The 23247-nt window shown below is 37.1% G+C and overlaps 1 pseudogene; it reads left to right on the top strand.

Annotated features, from left to right (window-relative positions):
• The first annotated feature begins 878 nt into the window (after positions 1 to 878).
• LOC133682739 (N-(5'-phosphoribosyl)anthranilate isomerase 1, chloroplastic-like) overlaps positions 879 to 23247 on the top strand; it is a 36383-nt pseudogene continuing 14014 nt past the window's right edge.

The following is a 23247-nucleotide window of genomic DNA, read 5'->3' as shown; positions in this document are numbered from 1 at the left end:
CTATTCATTTATCATACTAGTTTAAAGAGCAACATTCTATTTGGTTTTCAATGATTTGAGCATTATAAATGTGTTTTTGTTTTAATAAATATTATTGGGTCTTCAAGTTTTTCAATGATTTTCAGTCTATAATTGACAAGGTTAACTGCTAAAGATCACTTATAATCATAATTTATTAACTTACAAAGAAACTATTTTAGTAACGAAGCTCTTAGTGGGAGGGATTTAACCTGAAAACGTTCATGATGTATTTTAGTAAAATAATTTAATTTATTTTTCTAGTTTATATTTAGATTAGCACTAAATACCCAACTCTCGCTGCTAGTCCACCGTAGCAAGATGGAATTGAGTTAAATCATTTTTAAAATTAGAAATTTATTTTAAAGACTTTTTTTTTTAAATTTATTAGAAAATACATAAAAAAAATGAGGAGAGAAGAATAAAAGATAGGAATTCTTATCATTTTTTTTGTGTGAAGCTAGATGTGATTTTATTTCTCATCTTGTGTGAGTAATTGTTGGTTACAACTTGTATAACATAATTTTTTTTATTTATCTAGATCATTTTATTAATTTTCAAATATTTTTTTAAAATAAAATTATTTGTTAATTTTGATTTTAAAATCATGAAATATATCAATGAAAAAGATTTTATGATGCATGAGGTTTTTTTTCTTTTTATTTTTATTTTTATTGTTTTATTCTCAAATTAAAATTAAATGTGTTTTTGTTCTTCAAGGTAAAATATTTAAAAATATAAAAGAATAAAAAATAAAAATAAAAAATAAAAAAGAATAACACAGCTGGGCCAACCCTAAAAAAAAAATGAAATGGGCTGGCCCGTAATTCAACAGTGGCTCCCTCATCACTGAAACCAGAAAAACCCTACAATAACACATAAACCAGAGAAAAAGGAATTCTAAGAAAAGTAGAGAAGGAAATGCAATCTTTATCTTCCCTTCGAAGCGCACTTGGTTCTATTCCTGCTTCATTTCGTCTTCCTTCTCATGGAACTTTCAACTCCATATCCAGATACGCCGCCTCTCCAGGCAAGCTCAACCTCTCTCCCTGTCTACACTCTATTAGTTTGATGTTCTTGATTTACATAATTTGATGTAGATTGTGTCTTAATGAAGTATACTTGGACCAGAGACTTAATGGTTTGTATGAAATGATTGCTTCATTTTCATAGATTCCATGTGTTTGATGTACCAGATCTGAAATCAGGTGGCATGGAACAAGCCTTTCAAATCAGTCATGGACCCCAACAACGAGGTAGAGGTGGAGGCCGAGGTACTTACCGTGGAAGAGGAAGGGGTAGGTTTGAGTTTGACATTTGAAGCATTAAAATTGTTATTTGTTTTGGTCAAATGGAAAAATGACTAAACAAGTTACCGGGTTCAACCTCTTACATAGAACTGATCTCAAATTGCTGTTTTTCTACTGAGAATAAGGACACGAGATCAAACATTATAATGCTTTAGTTTGTTGGCCTCTTTTCGCTAAAGGCGGATTCCCATTTACAGGGAACAACCACCTTCTTTACAAGCCTATTTTACCTTTTCAGTCTTCATCCACTATCAGGATAGTTAATCAACCATCAACCATCAACCATTCATGTTGAATTTATTGTATGTTTTTGCTAATCGTCCTTTAACAAGAAACCTTCATCTTTTTATTATCAGGATAGTTAATCAAAGCGTATGCAATAAATATACTCTTGGGCAAGTAATTCCTTTACTTTTACATTAGCTCTCTTTACGACTCGAATATTATAAACAGATGCCCTTGTTGCAAAGACATCTCATTAAGCTTCTTGTTAAAGGACTATCCAAGATAGACCAAATCAACTTAACACACTATCTTTTCAGCTCCTCGATAATCAATGCCAGTTGCCCTCGGTATTGCGCAGGCACCAACACTAGTTTTTCTCTAAACAACTAAGTTGAAATATCAACTAAGTTGTTAACCTTCGTTAATACATAATTTAAAATTTTATTGTTCTTTGTGCTTCAAAAATGATCTTGAAATGACGAAACATTCAATGAAAAATCTGAACTATCCATTTATCATACTAGTTTAAGGAGCAACATCCTGTTTGGTTTTTAATGATTTGAGAATTGTAAATGTGTTTTTTTTTTTTTAATAAAGATCGCTGGGTCTTTAAGTTTTTCATTGATCTTTGTTCTTTATTGATAGGGTTGACTACTGGAGGTCACTGGCAAAGAAGTCATGTTCCTTGTAGTTTTTTCATCCTCTGTTATTTTAGAATATAATATTCTTTTGTTTCTGCCTGTTACAATTACAGCCCCATTTACCCCAATAGACAACGGATTAAACCCCAATCCATAAATAACTCTTATGCAATTTCTTTTTGAATGTTTAAATGAGATTTTGATAGTGTATATTTAAAGAGTCGAGAATGCTGAGTATTTGCAGGTCTAGCTGGGAGTGAACTGAACTTCTCGAGAATTACATCTCATCCAAGGAGTAAGGTTAATTGCGTTTCCACCCCATCAGAGAAAGCTACCTTCCCTCATGAAGATCATGAAAAAAAGTGCCTTTTGGTTCAAATTTGTGGGATTACCTCAGCTCGAGATGCTGTGATGGCAGCAGAAGCTGGTGCTAATTTTATTGGGATGATTCTTTAGCCCAACTCAAAACGTTCCATTTCACTTCCAGTTGCAAAGGAAATTTTGAAAGTTGCAAGAGAATATGAAGCAGCCCCGGTAGGGGTGTTTGTGGATGATGATGCAGACACGTTATTGAGAGTTGCGGATGCAGCAAACCTTGAATTTGTGCAGGTATATTTTCGTACTTTTGACTACGTATCTAGTATATCATTTTTGTTTCCGAATTTGATATCTGTTATTCAGCTTCATGGGAAAGGTTCACGGGCAGCTTTTCTAGATTTAAAGGGAAAAAATCGAATGGTGCATGTTCTCCATGCAAATGAGAATGGAAACCTTCTAAATCAAATTTCAGATGAAGAATGTTCCTTGGTTGATTGGATTCTCGTGGATAGCGCAACAGGTGGCAGGTAAGAAAATGATTTACCTTCATGTATAGTTCATCCATCATCTTCATTTTGCCGGTTTGTATGACCATCTATGTAGAGGTTTAAAAATATAGAATTTTGTAGTAATGATAATTTAATTTCTTAATAATAGTAGTAGCATCTAATAATAAGAATAGACAGAGATGAAGTTGTCATGGTTTTCATCATAGTTTTCAGACCCGGTCCAGTGGCCAGCTCGAGTTTCGGGTTTTGACTGGGTCACCGGGTTGGCCGGGTCAATTCGTTTTTTTATATATCAAAACGACGTCGTTTTAGTAAAAAAAAAGTCAACGGGTTGCAACCGGGTCTTGCCGGGTCAACCCGCCGGATCAACTGGGTAACACCGGGTTTTTTCCTTACCCTATTTTTTCTTCAACCCGACCTGGTTCCAGCCCTCGTCAGGCCGGGTTTCAAAATTATGGTTTTCATGTAGCTTTCATTTTCTTATTATTAATCAAGAATTTTTAATTTGAGGACCAAACTCTTAACTCAATTCACCTCAAAATCTAAATCCTTCCATTACCTTTCATTATCCATGGCATCATTTTCTTGATTTTTAATCACCATCATTATCACCACTACCATTACCTTTACTAATACACATAGACATTACAGAAGATGATGACGAACAATAACCATTTCAATCATATAAGATAGTCGATATCTTATATAGCCTTCAAAAAGCCTCACCTGGTTTACTCTCCTTTTTCCCACCCGGAACATTTTGTCAGACCCAAGTGTCTTGAACCTGACAATCATGCTAGACTCACATAAAATTTATTGAACAACAATTATAAAAACAAATAATGCATGGCTGCACTTATTTAAAACCTATAAAAAAAATCAGTACTATTTTTTGTTGGGTTTTTACTTTCTTCACTTCTAATATAAATTTCATCCTTGCAATTAAGGAGGCCTTGCATTCCATACCTGATTGTTCAAATAGTTTGGGGAACTTCTTTCTCATTTTAGATTTTTTCTCCCAAGTTTCTTCTTTTATTTGTGCGCTCTGCCATAAGGTCCTAACAATGGGAATCCTCTTATTTTGTAGTTCTTTCACTCACCAATCTAGAATTCTTGTGGGCCTAACTTTAAGCGTTAGGTCTTTTTTGACTTTTATCAGAACCTAGGTAGAAACCGAGTGGGTCCATGTTGGCCTTTCATAACAAGGAGACATGGAATACATTGTGGACTTTGGCTAACTGCGGGGGCAAGTCTACTTTGTACGCTACTAGTCCAATACGTTGCAAGATTTTAACAGGCCCGATAAAACGAGGAGCTAACTTTCCTTTCAGTCCAAACCTCATCGTATTTTTCCACAGGACTACCTTCAAAAATACCTGATCCCCTACATTAAACTTGAGGGGTCTCCTCCTCACATCCGCATATTTTTTTGTGTCTATCTTGGGTGGCTTTTATCCGGTCTTTGATGGTTCTTATTTTTTCAATGATGACCTACATGAATTTCAAGTCATACAACTTCTTGTCCCCGATTTCTTCCCAATAAAAGGGAGTCCTGCACGTTTTACCATACAAAGCTTCATACTGGGCCATTCCTATCATTGCTTGATGGCTATTGTTGTATGTGAACTCCACCAATGTTATATGTTCCTTTTAGTTTCCTCCAAACTTTAACACACGCTATTAATAGGTCTTGATTTAGTGTCTTAATATATTTACCAATAGATTCACAAACAAAAATCGTTCATCAGTAATTTCATTTTTGTTAGTAAAAAAAACCATAAATGGTTTTATAGATGGAAAATGTGTGCCAAAAGAAAAAATTACCCACTTTAATATACTGACAACGATTTTGTCGGTGTTCGTAGCGGTATTCATTGTAATTTTATTTCAACTCTATGTAAAATACCGATAAAATTATTCCGTCAATGATAGTGGTATATGAAGTAAATTGTAACAAACTTTCTGGAATATACCTATGGATTGTGTCCATAGGTATACCAGTATGTAATAATTAAAAAAAATAAAAATATTTTTAACAAAAAAGTAAAATAATTAAAAAAGTAAAATTGTATAAAATTCAAATATGTAAAAATAAATTTGAATAATATAAAATTCAAATATTCATTATAAATTTATATGTTCAATTAAAAATTAAACTATAACAGTGGCGACGTGGCGAAGTTGGAGGAGGAGGAGGCTGGTTGTTCTCGGGACCATACGGTAAAAAAGAAGTGGACACTTACCACCTATATGTGATCTCATGTCCATAACCACTTGGCGGAGTTTTTCATAATTCACCGAGAATTGCTTAAATTTTTTGGTGAGATGGGTTGTATGTTGTTGCAAGGCCATGAACTCCTGAGATTGGATGTTAGATACCAATTTTGCTCCCAGTTCCTTCAAGGAGGTGCTAAGATGACCATGACTACACATGATGGCTGGAATAAAGTTCCTCCGATGATTGACTCATTAGAGCATGAAAGAAACTGGAGCCTTTGTCACTCATTGAGGAATTTGCATTTGATCTTCTGGCCAAAGAACATTTTTTCCGCAGATTTCAGATTGGACAACTTTAAGTGAAAGAGCCTGTCTTGCTCTAATAAAAGATGATTATCTTTATCTTGCTGAGATGAAGCTCTAACTCAGTTTCAAGTCTTGAAACTCGCTCAGAAATAAGGTTAAAGTAAAGCTTGTTAAGTTCATTCAAAGGTCATTTTAGAAATTTAAGCCTTCTGCAGAATATATACATAGGAGTTCCATAAACTGGGGAGTACCAATTACTAGAGACAACCTTCAAAAATTGATCATGCGAAGCCCACATATTGAAGAATTTGAAATTGAGGCGGCCTTGCACATTCTGATCAAGCCAAACTACTGATGAGGAATGATTTGTGAATGCACCAAGAGTGCCAAAATGAACCTGAGCCATACGCTGTAAAGAGGACTAAGAAGGATTAGTTAGAACACGATCAAACTTACTCCAAACTGTACCATTAGTCCAACTAAAGTGATATCTAGTATAGTTGAGATTATGAAGGCCAAGATCAAAGCAACATTCTCTAAAATCTGAGGTTTCATAAGTGGAAACAACTTCACCATTGTGCTTATCTGCTGGAGAGAGCATATAATTAAAATCACCAAGCACCATCTAGGGACAAGCAGGGCACCATCTCCATAAATCAGCCCACAAAGACCTTATAGTAATAATAGTGTTGAAGTCAAACAAAAGTGACTATGAAACTAAACTGAGAGATCAAACTACTAACAAAAAGATGAAGACCCTGTGCAGAAGAGGCAAACAAATCAACATTGATCGTAGTAGGATTCCAGAAAACAACAATTCTAGCATTGCTAGCTACATCAGCATTAGTAAAATACTTTTCGTGCTTAAGCTGAAATTTATGCATGCAAGCGACCTTGGAAGAGAGCAATTTGGTTTCAAGAAAACTGTAAACATCCATCTTAGATTTCTTCATGAAGCAAACAACCTCATGTTGTTTCAGGGGATTATTAAGACCCCTAATATTCTAGTTGTAGATAATCACGAGTTTGCAGGGGAAGGAGGAACCCTCCCACCACTACCATTGGCAGGCATATTTCCCTCTGAGCATTCAATGACAAAAGTGCCTTCATAAGGTCCTAGATGATAGAAAACAGAGTCATTGCCTCTGGTGCCATCAGGAACAGGGGCAGAGTCATGAGCTGGCTGTTTGCTTAGAACATTAGAAGGCGGGGATTTGGTGCAAGTTGAAGTAAGGTGGTCAAGGGTTCTGCAGTGCTTGCAAAAACGCGGTAAAGTTTCATAAACAACTTGTTGATGGAGTAAGCTGTCATTTGGCAAAGTAACTTCAATGAAGTAAGACAACTCAGATAACAAGTTGATTTCCACCAACACCCTGGCATATGAGAGTCTTGACATAGTAGAGGTAAGCATGTCACTTTGAACATATTTACCAAGGATGTTGATGATCTTAGACAAACATTTAAGAGATTATCACTTGAGTGGGAGGTTTGGAAATTTAACTCATACTGGAACAATGTGCATATCAGAAGAAGAGAAATCAAAATATTCTGGCATTGCCTTGAGAATGAGAGGTTGACCATAGACTGGATAAGAACCCCCAGATAAGACATTCAATTTGTCAGCATCATTAACAAATTTGAAAATCAACCATCCAGATTCATGAATAGTTAAGGATGTCTCACAGTGCCATGAGTCAACAATAAGGTTCTGCAAGGCTTTAAAGCCAGGAGAACGACCAACAATATAGCCAACAAGACACATCTTTCAGTAAAAGCAGAGTAATGGATGAGCTTAGGGCAATTGGTAGTGTTGCGATTAGATGCAAAAAGATTACGCCAAGTACTAGGAGAAGACTCAGGAGGATTTAGATTTCCACTTACAGTAGTTGCTAAAGGAACAATGCCATCCACGGGAGCTGACATGGCACATGCTGAGGGAGCAACAAAAGCTGAAATGACATGGGGAAGCAACCGTGGTTGGCTGGGCACCAGTAGAGAAAGCAACAGGAACGGGGGGAGCCATAACCACTAGAGAGGTGAAGGATTATGAGGGGGCTCCAAATTCTTCGCCACTCTAGTGTTTGTAGCTCCTCCTAGCCCCTCTGTTCCCCTTGTGGTCACCCAGCCAACCTCTGTTCTCTCCTTCTCATGTGTTGATTCTGCTTTGGCCGCTGTTCCAGCCCTATCTGCCCTTGAGGCTTCTATAGATGCTAATGTCCCTTTGATTGCCATTGCAAGTACCAGTCCTAAGCCTCCCCCTAGCACTTGGTGTAATCTTTTCGCGTCTAATCGCGACACTATCAGGGCCCTAAACTCATCCATTATTCTGCTTTCACTAAAACTAAATGTTGTAATTTGGTTGACGATGATCTTGACACTAAATGTGACCATTCGAAGACGTGTCTTGTTGGGTATATTGCTGGCCGTTTCCTTGGCTTTAAAACCTTACAGAACCTTATTGCCACCACCTGGCACTGCGAGGCCTCTTTAACTATTCATGCATTTGGTTGATTGATCTTCAAATTTGCCATTGATGCAGACAAATTGAATGTCTTATCTGAGGGGGCTTTTATCTTATTTGTGGTCGGCCTCTCATCCTCCGGGGAATGCTAGAATATTTTGATTTCTCTTCCTTAGAAATGCGCACTATTCCAGTCTGGGTTAAGTTTCCCAATCTTCCACTCAAGTGCTGGTCCATTAAATGTCTGTTTAAGATTGTCAGTGTTGTTGGTAAGCTCGTTCAAAGTGACATGCTTACCTCTTCAATGTCTAGACTCTCTTATGCCAGGGTGCTGGTGGAAGTCAACTTGTTGTCTGACCTGTCGTACTCCATTGAAGTTACTTTGCCCAATGGTAGCTTGCTCCATCAATAAGTTTTATATGCAACCTTTCCTTATTTCTACAAGCATTGCAAAACCCTTGGTCACATTACTTCAACGTGCATAAAATCCTTACCTCCTATTGTTCCGGGACAACAGCAGACTCCTGCCTATACTCCAGCTCCTAAAGAAAGGGATTCTGTTTTCCACCGATTGGGCTCCCGAGTAGACAACCCTGTTGTTGATCGCTCAGAGGCTAATCAACCTGCTGATTGTGTTCCCACTACAAAGTAAGTTGAAGCTGCACTTCTATCTCAGAATGAAGCTGGTTTTACTAACACTGGAGGCTGGGAAATTGTCCAGCGCAGAAAAGTGAAGTGCAAGCTTTCACTCCCAAGACCTTCTAATGTGTCTCCTCATGCTAAGCTTTGGCCAGCTCAAGGTACTTCTCATATGCCTCAATATGAGCGTTAGCTCTCACCTTCAAAACCTGTCCCCTACATAACACCAGCACCAGCTTCTGACTTAGCTGGCTCTAAGGCAGATAAGGGCAAATCTGTGGTTATTTCAGGTGCTTCAGGTCATTCCACATCTCGTTCTAAAGGTTTGCCCCCAAGAAGGGGGGCTCAGCAGTGCAATGATGGTGTCCCTGGTAGGGGCGAGGGGTTACTTCCCACCCCCTCATTTATGAAGATCTACTACTAGAATGTGAAGGGGCTCAACAATTCTTTCAAGCAACATGAGGGAGTAAGCCTCATGAAGAAGAATAAATTAGATGTTTGCGGTCTTGTTGAAACAAAGCTGGCTTTTTTTGTTGTGTCTTTCATGCACAAACTCTGGCTCAGGAATTGGAGGTTCTTGTCTAATGTCATAGCAACTAACATTGCCTGTATTTTGGTTTTTTGTAACCCTTCTACTGTTAAGGTGGAGCTTATTGATTTTACTGCCCAGGGTTTTCACGTCACCATCAGTAGCATGGTGAATAATTGTTCTCTTACTGCTACTTTTGTTTATGGATATAACACTGTTATTGCTCGCAAAGCTCTTTGAGAAGACTTGTAGAGATGGAACTCAAACTCTCCCTTGATTATCCTGGGTGACTCCAACTCTCCCTTATCTGAAGAGGATAAACATAATAGAGAGCCTGTCTCCTTGTATGAAGTTGCTGATTTCAGAACCTGTTGCTCTATGTTAGGTCTTTCTGACCTCAACTTTACAGGAAGCCATTTCACCTGGACAAATGGGAGGATTTGGAGCAAGATTGATAGTCTTGGTTAATCCTCACTGGCTGAGTCTTCAATGATCTGTCCATGTCCATTTCAGCACCCCGAGTGCCTTCTCTGATCATTCTCCCATATCGGTCTATATTGGCCCCCAACATCAACCAAGGCATGCTAGCTTCAAGTTTTTCAACATGTGGGTTGAGCATCATGACTATAAATCTCTCCTCTTGGAGCAATGGCATGCTAAGGTCTATGGCTCCCTAATGTATGTTCTATGCAGGAGGCTTAAGCTCCTCAAAGGTCCCTTGAAGCAGCTCAACAAACTCCATTTTGGCCACATCTCGGAGAGAGTCCGTAGAGCTGAAGCTGATCTGGAGCAGCACCAATCTTTGCTTTAAGACCATAGAGACAATGCGTAATTACTGGCTCAGGATCACAAACTTCACCTGGAGCTTGTCAATCTTAAATCATTGGAGAAAATGTTCTATAGCCAGAAATTGAAATGTACCTTTTTTAAGGATAGTGATGGAGGGACTAGCTTTTTCCATGCTTTGATGAACCAAAAGCACAAGAACTTCATTCCTGCGATTCATCGTAGTGATGGTTCCCTCATAACTTCAGCCAGTCAGGTAGGGGATGCCTTGGTTAGTGTGAGATGGAACAGGAGTATGCAATGAATCCTGTGTACTCTTAGCAGCTGATTGTGCATCAAAAGTATCATTAAGTCTCTTATTTTACATATGTATTTATTATTTTTATTTGGGTTTTTTATAATAATTGATGTGCTTTTTAGTAATGAAGTTTCTTTTAATGTCTCGATAGGTTTTTGGAGCTTAAATGAATTATTTCAGAAAATTCAACGTCGGAATTCGGAACAAAGAATTGAAGAGAAATTTAGTTGAAGATTGAAGCAAATCTTGGTTCAAATAAGTGCTCCAAATTTGCCCCAAAAATCAATTCAAGTCCAATTCTAGAAAAGAATATCATATGATTTATTTCAAGCCCAAACATGCCTTATGTTGTGTGCAAACTTCAACCATCAAACACTCAAGGTTTCAAAGTCAATCTTAGCCCAAATAATAGGTACATTTGTATCCTTATTTGATGCTTAAATTCAGCCCCAAATCAGCCCCAAATCAGCCCCAAATCACCTTCCAAATCAGCCCAAACACAATCCATGATCCTACATGTTCACATAATAAATAACATTTGATTTATTTGGGTAATTCATTGATCCAAGAGGGCAAGCACATGGATGGAAAGCTGGAGGGGACATTGTGACATTATTTTGGGTCAAAAGAAGAAAGAGACAACTCATAAAGGAGGAAGAAAAACGTGCACCAAAGTGTTCTCCAAGCTGGCCTGGTTTGATTTTCCAGAACACCTTTCGGTGTTTTCTCCATAACTTTTGACTCAGATGTCCAAATGAGCTGTTCTTTAATGATCTGGAAAGCTAACAGAATGGCCTATAAATATGTCTCTAATAGCCATCTCCAGAGGAGGCTTCAAAAAGGGTCGAATTGCTGTCCAAAGTTAGAGTCAGATTTGTGTCCGAATTTTTACTGAAATTGTGTTGTGTTCTTCTTTATAGATTTCGGTTCTTTAGCTTGTAAAACTCATTATTTCAGTTTGATTCAAGTCATTTTATGTTTATTAAAGTGTTATTATATCTAATCATGGTTGGCTAATCTTCTTCTTGGATCCAAATCAAGGATGATGGTGGTTGAGGTGAGTTCTTTAAGATATGAATGAATCTTAATGTCTATCTTTTCATTTTCTTCATGAATGTTTATTATTGCAAAGAAATTTTAGAAATCATTTAGGTAATGTTATAATCTTGAATTTTTATGCACAAACCTTAGTTTTGGTATAGAGATTGCTTGATTCAATGTCTTACTTAATATGAAAATACTTGTACATTCTTAAGCAATAATCAATCTTCATCCTTTTAAACTTCATTGTAATATCTTCCGATCTAATATCACCATCGTTGATATTAGGTTGAGTTATCTTATATATGTTAAAGGAATCACCAATACATCACCATTAAAATTGATTTGGACCAAGACTTACTTTTTCTTGTCATTTAAAATCTATTTACACTTTTTCATCTTTGAAAACAAATCCATCAATCATTTTCAACCAAGTTATTGTTAATTTAATTTCTCTTGAGTTTTGTTTTGTTACCTAGCTTAATTTCCAGATCTAGCTCTCTGTGGATATGACCTCGATCTTACCGAGTTAATTGCTACATCGCACACTCGTGCACTTGCGAGTTAAAACAAGCCGAACATAAAAAGCGGTCAAGCAATTTTGGCGCCGTTGCCGGGGAGCTAGCAAGCAAAGGTAACAAATTTCTATTTGATTATTGGAAAACAAAAAAAATACATAAAAATAAAAAATCAAATGGCTGGTTTTACCGCCTAAAAAAAATTTAATTTGACCTCAACTTTTCGGATATTGGACTGTGGACTGGACTATTAATTGTTGGATTTTTGTTGGTTCAACCATTTTTCTTTTATTGTCTATTCTAATTAGTTTATAATATTTATTGTTTATATTATAAGGCTGGTACTACCGCCTTTTGTTCATTTTATTTTATTTTGTTGTTCATTGTTGTTATTTTTCTTATATTTATTGTCTGAAGTGCTTGGCCGGTACTACCGCCTTTTGTTCATTTTATTTTATTTTGTTGTTTATTGTTGTTATTTTTCTTATATTTATTGTCTGAAGTGCTTGGCCGGTACTACCGCCTTTTGTTCATTTTATTTTATTTTGTTGTTTATTGTTGTTATTTTTCTTATATTTATTGTTTGAAGTGCTTGGCCGGTATTACCGCCTTTTATTCATGCTTGTTATAATTATCTTTTAATGTTTATTGTTGTTACTATTGCTTATTAGTTAGAGAGTGAATTTCTTAATTTGTTGTATTTTTATTTTTGAGCTATTACTTTATCTTTTACGTTTCATTTACTTTTATTTGCAATCTTTTTTTTCTTTTTCTTTTTCTTTTCCTTTCCTTTCGTATTCATATAATTGTTATATTATTGTTTTTTTATCATGGCTAATGTTGAAGATGTAGAGGGTGAAGGGAGTGTTCAAGGTAATGGACCTCCACAATTCAATGATCAACCTAATTTTCGAACTCTTAGAGAGTATCTTCACCCGGCTAGACAAAGTACACCTTCGTGTATTATCTTACCTCTTAACCAACAAGCTTTCAATTTGAAACCGGGCATGATTCAACTTCTTCCCACATTTCACGGTATGGATTCTGAAAATCCATACATACACATTAAAGACTTTGAAGAGGTATGTAATACTTTTATTGATAGAACATGCACCGAGGAAACTATTCGTCTTAAATTGTTCCCATTCTCTCTAAAGGATAAAGCCAAGCTTTGGCTAAACTCCTTGCGTCCTAGGTCTATAGGTACATGGAGAGAAATGCAAGCTGAATTTTTGAAAAAATACTTCCCCACTCATAGAACGGCAGCCTTACAACGTCAAATGATGAATTTTTCTTGTAGTCCAAATGAGTCATTTCACCAAGCTTGGGAAAGGTTTAAAGACTTGTTAAATGCATGCCCCCACCATGGTTTTGAGATGTGGAGGTTAGTGAGTTTCTTCTACGACTCTCTTACCGCAGATTTTAAAAAGCTAGTGTCAACCATGTGTAATGGTGAGTTTTATGACAAAGAACCAAGTGAAGCCTTTGATTTCTTTGATCAATTGGCTGAAAACACAAAGCAATGGGAGACTTCTCTCCCACTTCATGTCGAGTCTAGAAACACCATTTCTCATTCAAGTGGGAAGTTCCAATTGAAAGAGACTGATGACCTCAATGCTAGATTAACCTCATTGGCTAGGAAAGTAGAGTCTCTTGAGATTAAAAAAGTGCATGTCATGAGTGAACAACAAGAGGAAAGTTGTGTTGTTTGTGAGAGCAAAGGGCATAAGACAACTGAGTGTCCTACCATTCCAGCCTTCAAGGAAGTGCTATATGGCCAAACTTCTGATTCAAGTAATGTTAGAAAGCCATTTTCAAACCAAGTAGGCAATCCCTACTCTGAGACCTACAATCCTGGATGGAGGAACCATCCAAATTTTGGATGGAGAAATGAGGGCCCTTCAGTACCTCAAACATTTCAACCTCCACCCCAACCATTTCATGCTCCCACACATAACACATACCAACCACCTCATAAGAGATCCCTAGAGGATACTCTTCAACAATTCATGCAAACACAAGGAGGAATCAACAACCAAGCTTATAAATTTCAAGACCAGACCAATAGGACCTTAGATGACATTCGAAGTCAACTAACCAAGTTGACTCAATCACTAAGCATTCAAGAGAAGGGAAAGATCCCAGCTCAACCAATGCCAAATCCTAGAGGTCAGGTACATATGAGTGAATCCTCATCTAGTGAACCTTCAAACCATGAACAAGTCCAAGCCATCACTACCCTTAGAAGTGGAAAGATTATTGACAAAGCTATAGGTTTTGGGATTCCTAGAAGTATTGTGGAGGAGGAATCTAGGCAAAGTGAAGAGGAAATCAAAACACAAGTGACAAATGAGAGCTTGAGTGACAAAGAAGGTGAGATAAATGAGAAAGAGATGAGTGAGAAAGGAGATGATTCAAGAAAAATTGGAGTCAAAGTGAGTGATTTAGAATTTGTTCCTAGAGCACCATTTCCACAAAGGTTAGGGAAACCTAAACATGATCTTATGAACTCGGAAATCTATGAATTGTTCAAACAAGTGAAAGTCAACATCCCACTCCTTGATGCAATTAAACAAGTCCCATCTTATGCAAAGTTCCTCAAGGACTTATGCACAGTCAAAAGGAGATTGAATGTGAAAGAAAGAGCCTTTCTAACTGAACATGCTAGTGCCATCATCCAGTTTAAGACCCCTCCCAAATACAAAGATCCTGGTTGTCCTACCATTTCATGCATTATTGGAAATCATAAGATAGACCAAGCTTTGTTAGATTTAGGAGCAAGTGTGAATTTGATACCCTACACTGTTTACGAACAATTAGGTTTAGGAGGAATCAAGCCTACTCGAATCACCCTTCAATTAGCTGATAGGTCAATCAAGATTCCTAGGGGTATTGTTGAGGATGTGTTGGTCCAAGTAGATAAATTCTACTTTCCTGTTGATTTTGTAGTGTTGGACACCGCACCTATTCAAGGTTCTAATGCTCCCATCCCAGTCATCTTAGGTAGACCTTTCCTAGCTACATCCAATGCTTTAATCAACTGTAGGAATGGGGTGATGAAATTGTCTTTTGGGAACATGACTGTGGAGATGAACATATTCAATGTCTCCAAACAAATTGGTGAACACGAGGACATTAGAGAGGTGGATTTGATCCAAACAGTTTGTCAAGAACACTTTGAGAGAGAATGGATAAAGGATCCATTGGAGAGAACTTTAATTCATGATGAAAGATTTTATTCTTTGGAATGTGTTGATGAAGAAGTAAGAGAACTCGAGACTTATCTAGATCCAATGCCTCTTATGTCAATAGGTCAATGGACCCCATCGTTTGAGCCTTTGATTTCACCCCAAGTGAAAGCTGAGGCATCTCTTGTCCAACCTTATAAACCAGAAAGGAAGCCTTTACCGAGTGATCTTAAGTATGCATTTCTAGGGGAAGATGAATCATATCCTATTGTGATTTCATCAAAACTTAGCATAGAGCAGGAACAAGAACTTTTGAGAGTGGTGAGAAAACACAAAAAAGCAATTGGGTGGACTATTACTGACTTGAAAGGAATTAGCCCTCTTTTATGTACACATAGAATCTATCTTGAAGAAGAGGCTAAAACTGTGAGGCAAATGCAAAGACGATTGAACCCAAACATGAAGGAAGTAGTAAGATGTGAAGTGCTTAAGCTACTTAATGCGGGTATCATTTACCCCATTGCAAACTCAAAATGGGTTAGTCCAACCCAAGTTGTCCCAAAAAAATCTGGAGTCACGGTAGTGAAAAATGAAAATAATGAGCTAGTACCAACTAGAATCCAAACTGGATGGCGTATGTGCATTGATTATCGTAAGTTGAACATGGTGACTAGGAAGGACCATTTTCCACTTCCATTTTTAGACCAAGTGCTTGAAAGAGTAGCCGGAAGAGCTTTCTATTGTTTTCTTGATGGATACTCAGGTTACAACCAAATTGAGATTTCTTTAGAAGACCAAGAAAAAACCACTTTCACTTGTCCTTTTGGTACCTATGCTTATAGAAGAATGCCTTTTGGCTTGTGTAATGCACCAGCCACTTTTCAAAGGTGTATGATGAGTATCTTTAGTGACATGGTGGAAAATTTTTTGGAAGTTTTCATGGATGATTTTTCAGTTTATGGGGATTCTTATGAGTTGTGTCTAATGCATTTAGAAAAAGTTCTTGAAAGGTGTGAAGAGAGGAATCTTGTACTTAATTGGGAGAAATGTCATTTTATGGTGACACATGGCATTGTCTTAGGTCACATTGTCTCTTCAAAAGGGATAGAGGTAGATAAGTCAAAGGTTGAAGTCATTCAAAAATTACCTACCCCTCGGACTGTGAAAGATGTGAGATCCTTTTTAGGACACGCTGGTTTTTACCGAAGATTCATTCATTCTTTTAGTACCATTGCCAAACCATTGTGTAACTTGTTGTCACAAGATGTTCAATTTGATTGGACATCAAAATGTCAAGAAGCTTTTGAAAAGCTTAAAGGGTTGTTGACCACTGCACCAATCATGCAAGCTCCTGATTGGTCTTTACCATTTGAACTGATGTGTGATGCTAGTGATTTTGCGGTAGGGGCTGTTTTAGGACAAAGAAAAGATAAGAAACCTCATGTCATTTATTATGCTAGCAAGACTTTGAATGATGCTCAATTGAATTACACTACAACTGAAAAAGAACTTTTAGCTGTAGTATTTGCATTGGACAAGTTTAGGTCTTATTTGGTTGGATCTCTTGTTATTGTTTTTACTGATCATGCAGCATTGAAATACTTGCTCACAAAACAAGATGTCAAGCCACGTTTGATTCGATGGATCCTCTTACTCCAAGAGTTTAACCTTGAAATTCGAGATAAAAAGGGAGTAGAGAATGTAGTGGCTGATCATTTGTCCCGTCTTTCCAGCTATGAGACCACAATTGATGAATCTCCAATAAATGAATTCTTTGCTGATGAAAATTTATTTTGTGCAGGTACTGTTTCCTACATTGGCTCTCCATGGTATGCTGACATAGCAAATTACCTAGCCACAAGTCAGATTCCTTCTCATTGGTCTAAACTTGACAAACAAAAATTCTTGCGTAACGTGCGCACCTTTTTTTGGGATGACCCCTACCTATTTAAATACTGCCCTGACCAAATTGTTAGGCGGTGCATCCCTGATCATGAAATTCCAAGTGTAATTAATTTTTGTCATGCATTAGCCTGTGGTGGGCATTTCTCTTCCAAGAAAACCACTGCCAAGATCTTGCAGTGTGGTTTTTATTGGCCCACCATGTTCAAAGATGTCCATGCCTTCTGTGTTGCATGTGACCGATGCCAACGACTAGGTAACCTTACTAGGCGTAACATGATGCCCCTAAACCCCATTCTTGTTTTGGAAATATTTGATTGTTGGGGGATTGATTTCATGGGACCTTTTCCAAGTTCATTTGGTTACCAATTCATCCTTGTAGCTGTTGATTATGTGTCTAAATGGGTGGAGGCCATTGCATCTCGAACCAATGACCATCGAGTTGTGGTCAAATTCTTGAAAGAAAATATTTTCTCTCGTTTTGGCATGCCCCGGGCTATGATTAGTGATGGGGGTAAGCATTTTTGTAACAAGCCCGTTGGGATTTTGATGAGAAAATATAGTGTAATTCACAAGGTCAGTACCCCCTATCATCCACAGACTAGTGGCCAAGCTGAGTTGGCAAATAGGGAGATCAAGAACATTCTAGAGAAAACAGTCAATCCAAACCGTAAAGATTGGTCCCTACGACTAGTTGATGCTTTGTGGGCATATCGCACTGCTTACAAGACCTCTTTAGGAATGTCTCCTTATAGGCTAGTTTATGGAAAGCCTTGTCATCTCCCTGTTGAGATTGAGCACCGTGCATATTGGGCCATCCGGCAATTCAATGATAATGAAAACGAGGTTGGCAAAAATAGAAAGCTTCAATTGGATGAATTAGAGGAGCTGAGAAATGATGCATTTGAAAATGCAAAAATTTCAAAACATAAGATGAAAGCTTTGCATGATAAACACATTTTTAGAAAATCCTTTCATGTTGGTCAAAAGGTTCTCTTGTATAATTCACGATTACATCTCTTTCCTGGGAAGTTAAGGACAAAATGGATTGGTCCATTTGTGATTAAATCCATCTCTGAGCATGGTGCATTTGAGGTAGAAAATCCTAAGAATGGAAATGTTTTCAAAGTAAATGGTCATCGATTGAAACCTTATCTTGAAAACTTTGTGGCTGAAGTTGAGACATTGGATCTTGAAGATCCAATACCATTGTAGTATCAGAAGTAATGAGTTTTTATTTTTATTTTTTTTCATTTTTATTTTTATTTTTTTTTCTCTTTCTTCCATCTCTTATATTTTCTTGTTCATGCATTAGGGACAATGCATTATTTTAAGTTGGGGGGGTGTGAGGTTCTTTATTTTCAAAAAAAAAAAAAAAAAAAAAAACATCAATGTTTTCTTTTAGTTGTGATATGCAGGTAAAAAAAATCAAGCAAGAAGTCAGCTCATGTCCAATTCAATCAGACATTCATCCTTGAGAACAAAAGGGGAGTAACAGTTTTCTAATCTTTATACTTTTCTTCTCTTTCTTTTTTACATTGAGGATAATGAAAAACTTAATTTTAGATATTTGATTATGTTGAATGCTTGAGATAACCATGCTTGTTAAAAAAAAAAAAAAAAACTTGCATTCGTATGTGAATGAGACTTGTTTAAGATCAACATTACATTTTTGGATTCATTATTGTGTTGAACATTGCATGCTTTAATTTGGGATAGATAATATCTTATAAAGCAAGATATAGCATACTTTTTTCTTAAGATTATTGAAGTACATCTTTCCTTGTAAAAGTTGTGTGAGTTGTGTGATTATGCATGAAAGATGAGTGTGATGCTTTACTTGTGATCATCCCTTTTGATCTAGTCCTAAACAAGGTTTAAGTAAATAGAGTAATTATTATTACACAAATGTGTACAAAATTCTATCTACTCCAATGTTTTGAGTTGCTCAGTAACTAGGGGTATTCATCACAAATGTTTATCTTTACGTCAAACGGCAGCTTGAAATATGAGTATGCAAAGCACTTTAAGTTTGTGACTTTGTGAGTAACCGGGTGCATTCATCACAAATGTTTGTATTCGCGTCAAAAGGGAAGTGACCACTTAAAGAAAAAGAATAAATAATATCTTCAAAAAAAAAGAGAAAAAAAAAAAAGAAAAAAGAAAAAAATATATATAGATATTTCTCTAGTTTGCTACCTTGTTTGTAGTAGTAAGAAGGGAAGATTACAAGTTGAGTTTTTGCGTGAATCAATTATGTTGGTTGCATGATAAATACGATTGAATTTGGAATTTTGTATGGATGTTTGATTTAGAGAATGTGAGTATGCTTATTTTTCTTTATTTGTTATTGTGTACACTAAGTTAAAGATACCAATGTTTGCATGATATGTCCTTTAAGTGTGATGAGTCGAGCCTAATTATGTTATTATTATTCTTTTTATTTCAAAGGTTTTATGTTTTGTTTTGCTTGAGGACTAGCAAAATCTAAGTTGGGGGGTGTGATTGTGCATCAAAAGTATCATTAAGTCTCTTATTTTACATATGTATTTATTATTTTTATTTGGGTTTTTTATAATAATTGATGTGCTTTTTAGTAATGAAGTTTCTTTTAATGTCTCGATAGGTTTTTGGAGCTTAAATGAATTATTTCAGAAAATTCAACGTCGGAATTCGGAACAAAGAATTGAAGAGAAATTTAGTTGAAGATTGAAGCAAATCTTGGTTCAAATAAGTGCTCCAAATTTGCCCCAAAAATCAATTCAAGTCCAATTCTAGAAAAGAATATCATATGATTTATTTCAAGCCCAAACATGCCTTATGTTGTGTGCAAACTTCAACCATCAAACACTCAAGGTTTCAAAGTCAATCTTAGCCCAAATAATAGGTACATTTGTATCCTTATTTGATGCTTAAATTCAGCCCCAAATCAGCCCCAAATCAGCCCCAAATCACCTTCCAAATCAGCCCAAACACAATCCATGATCCTACATGTTCACATAATAAATAACATTTGATTTATTTGGGTAATTCATTGATCCAAGAGGGCAAGCACATGGATGGAAAGCTGGAGGGGACATTGTGACATTATTTTGGGTCAAAAGAAGAAAGAGACAACTCATAAAGGAGGAAGAAAAACGTGCACCAAAGTGTTCTCCAAGCTGGCCTGGTTTGATTTTCCAGAACACCTTTCGGTGTTTTCTCCATAACTTTTGACTCAGATGTCCAAATGAGCTGTTCTTTAATGATCTGGAAAGCTAACAGAATGGCCTATAAATATGTCTCTAATAGCCATCTCCAGAGGAGGCTTCAAAAAGGGTCGAATTGCTGTCCAAAGTTAGAGTCAGATTTGTGTCCGAATTTTTACTGAAATTGTGTTGTGTTCTTCTTTATAGATTTCGGTTCTTTAGCTTGTAAAACTCATTATTTCAGTTTGATTCAAGTCATTTTATGTTTATTAAAGTGTTATTATATCTAATCATGGTTGGCTAATCTTCTTCTTGGATCCAAATCAAGGATGATGGTGGTTGAGGTGAGTTCTTTAAGATATGAATGAATCTTAATGTCTATCTTTTCATTTTCTTCATGAATGTTTATTATTGCAAAGAAATTTTAGAAATCATTTAGGTAATGTTATAATCTTGAATTTTTATGCACAAACCTTAGTTTTGGTATAGAGATTGCTTGATTCAATGTCTTACTTAATATGAAAATACTTGTACATTCTTAAGCAATAATCAATCTTCATCCTTTTAAACTTCATTGTAATATCTTCCGATCTAATATCACCATCGTTGATATTAGGTTGAGTTATCTTATATATGTTAAAGGAATCACCAATACATCACCATTAAAATTGATTTGGACCAAGACTTACTTTTTCTTGTCATTTAAAATCTATTTACACTTTTTCATCTTTGAAAACAAATCCATCAATCATTTTCAACCAAGTTATTGTTAATTTAATTTCTCTTGAGTTTTGTTTTGTTACCTAGCTTAATTTCCAGATCTAGCTCTCTGTGGATATGACCTCGATCTTACCGAGTTAATTGCTACATCGCACACTCGTGCACTTGCGAGTTAAAACAAGCCGAACATAAAAAGCGGTCAAGCAGCAGCTGCTGCAGGTTTCCATTTGTTTTTTTCCATTTATGAAACAAGCGGGAAGGAAAGGAAATGGGTTACAGGAAACAGCTTCGGGTGCAATGGATGACCATGAAAACTAGAGGAAACAACTTCGGGTGGAAGGATAGCTTATCTCTCTAATTTCTCTCACCAGACCGCTGAAACACTAAAAGCTCTTTTTTTTTAATCAAATGTAAGAAATATATAGATAAAAAATAATACATAATTAAACACCAGCAAGTCAACTGTACATGCATAGACAATGACAGGGAACAGTCCCCCTAGAAACAAAGGGAACAAAACCCTAGAAACAAACCCTTAACCTAGCTACCATACCAAGCCAATAGGCAAGGACCAGCAAGCAGAACACAACCTGCAACTGAAAACAATAAACAAAAAGGGAACAAACTCCTAAAATCAAAAAAGGGTTGGGGAACAGGCTCCCACCAGCCACCTCATGCTGCTTTAGGGGATTATTGAGACCCCTGACATTCCAGCTGTATATAATCATGGAGATGCAGGAGAAGGGATGGCCCTTCTACTACTAGTACTGGTGCTCTTGCTATTATGTTGCACATTGGTTCTGACTGGATTCCCAAACAAAGGAACTTCAAAGGGCTGAGAGGCTAGAATACCTTCTCTTGGATTGGGAGGTCTCAAGCTAGAAGAAGCAACTGTCAAACCAACATCTACACATTCAAGAGTAACAACATCCGCACATGCAGGAGTAACAATATCTGTACTTTCAGGAGTAGCAACAATTCCTGTACTAGGCGGATGGACAATAGCATCTGTACATGCAGGAATAGTAAGAGTATTGCAGGGAGTTTTACTAGACACATCTTCAATAGCATTCACTGTCGTCCTCTTGGAGGAGCTTTTAACATGGTTATTGGACTTTCGCCTAGACTCCACCGTGATCCAGCGTTTATCAGGAGCAATACTAGGTTCAACTGGCTGAGGAGCCATAACAAGAGAGATTGATGTAGCCACAGGAGGAACCTGAACTGATAATGGCGGACTCTGTTCTTGCGAATCCTTGGTGGTGACCTGCACATGTTGTTGTATGTGGGGACCTAGCCTACTAAAGACTCCCCCTTTGCTTTCATGGTTAACCTGAGCACAACCCCCATCTTTGATACTGGATGCAGCTTTGGAATAGAGAAGTCGAGTGTGGCCAAGGGCGTTGCAAAAGTTACAGAATTTTGGTAGAGATTCATAGACTACCTTTTGTTGAAGCACCGGACCAGATGGTAGAGACCACTACAGATTGTGAAGTGTCTTCACGAAGGTCAAGTTCAATAAGAACTCTTGCATAAGACAGGTGAGAGAGAGTAGAGGTCATATGGTCACACTGAATGGGCTTCCCTAGAACACTATCAATTTTGGACAGACACACAGGAGACCAACAACAAAGGGGGAGGTTTGAAAATCTTACCCATATAGGAACCCTCGTCATCTCCTCACTGGAGAAGTCAAAAAAACTTTGTCATCTACTTCAAAATAAGAGGTTTGCCATACATAAGGTATGGACCACCTCGAGGAAGAGAAATCTTGTCTTCCTCCCAATTAAATCTATAGATCAGCCATCCAGAGGCATGGATAGTGAGAGAAGCTTCACATTTCCATATAGAGGAAATGATGTCATTCAAGGCCCTATAACCAGTGCTCTTACCTGAAACATAACCCACACTACACAAATTCCAAACCTCAAATTGAGGTTGGAAATCTTCTAGAGAGATGGCACATGATTTGGTGAGATGATTAAGGGAGAAATTTTAAAGCTTTGTACAGTGAGTAGATGGTCGGTCAGAAAAGAAGAGATCCTGCCATACACTGCTACCAGAGGCAGAGGGGAGGGGGGGATTTGCTTTTGTAGATGTATTTTGTGGACTACCACCTGTGGTGACAAGTGGAAGAGCTAGAGCAGCAGGAGGGGAAGGCAGGGGTGAACCATCACAACAATCATCATCAGAAAAGGAAAAATCCAATTGTTCCTCTTTCAAAAACGCATCTACCAAAGCTTCATATTCTGAGCAATCTTCAACTGTAACAGTATCCACAAGCTTGGAACCATAACTAATCTCAGGGATGGTTGGAAGAACATCCGGGCAGGGAGGACTGAACTTGGACGGAGACAGGAGAAGGTTCAGAAGAAGATGCACAAGGGTTAACATCCAATTTGATAGCCTGAAGGCCAAGAACAATAGAGTTAT

This window comes from Populus nigra, chromosome 2 (assembly GCF_951802175.1).
Source record: "Populus nigra chromosome 2, ddPopNigr1.1, whole genome shotgun sequence".
NCBI lineage: Eukaryota > Viridiplantae > Streptophyta > Magnoliopsida > Malpighiales > Salicaceae > Populus > Populus nigra.
This window is presented reverse-complemented; position numbering and strand designations above follow the sequence as displayed.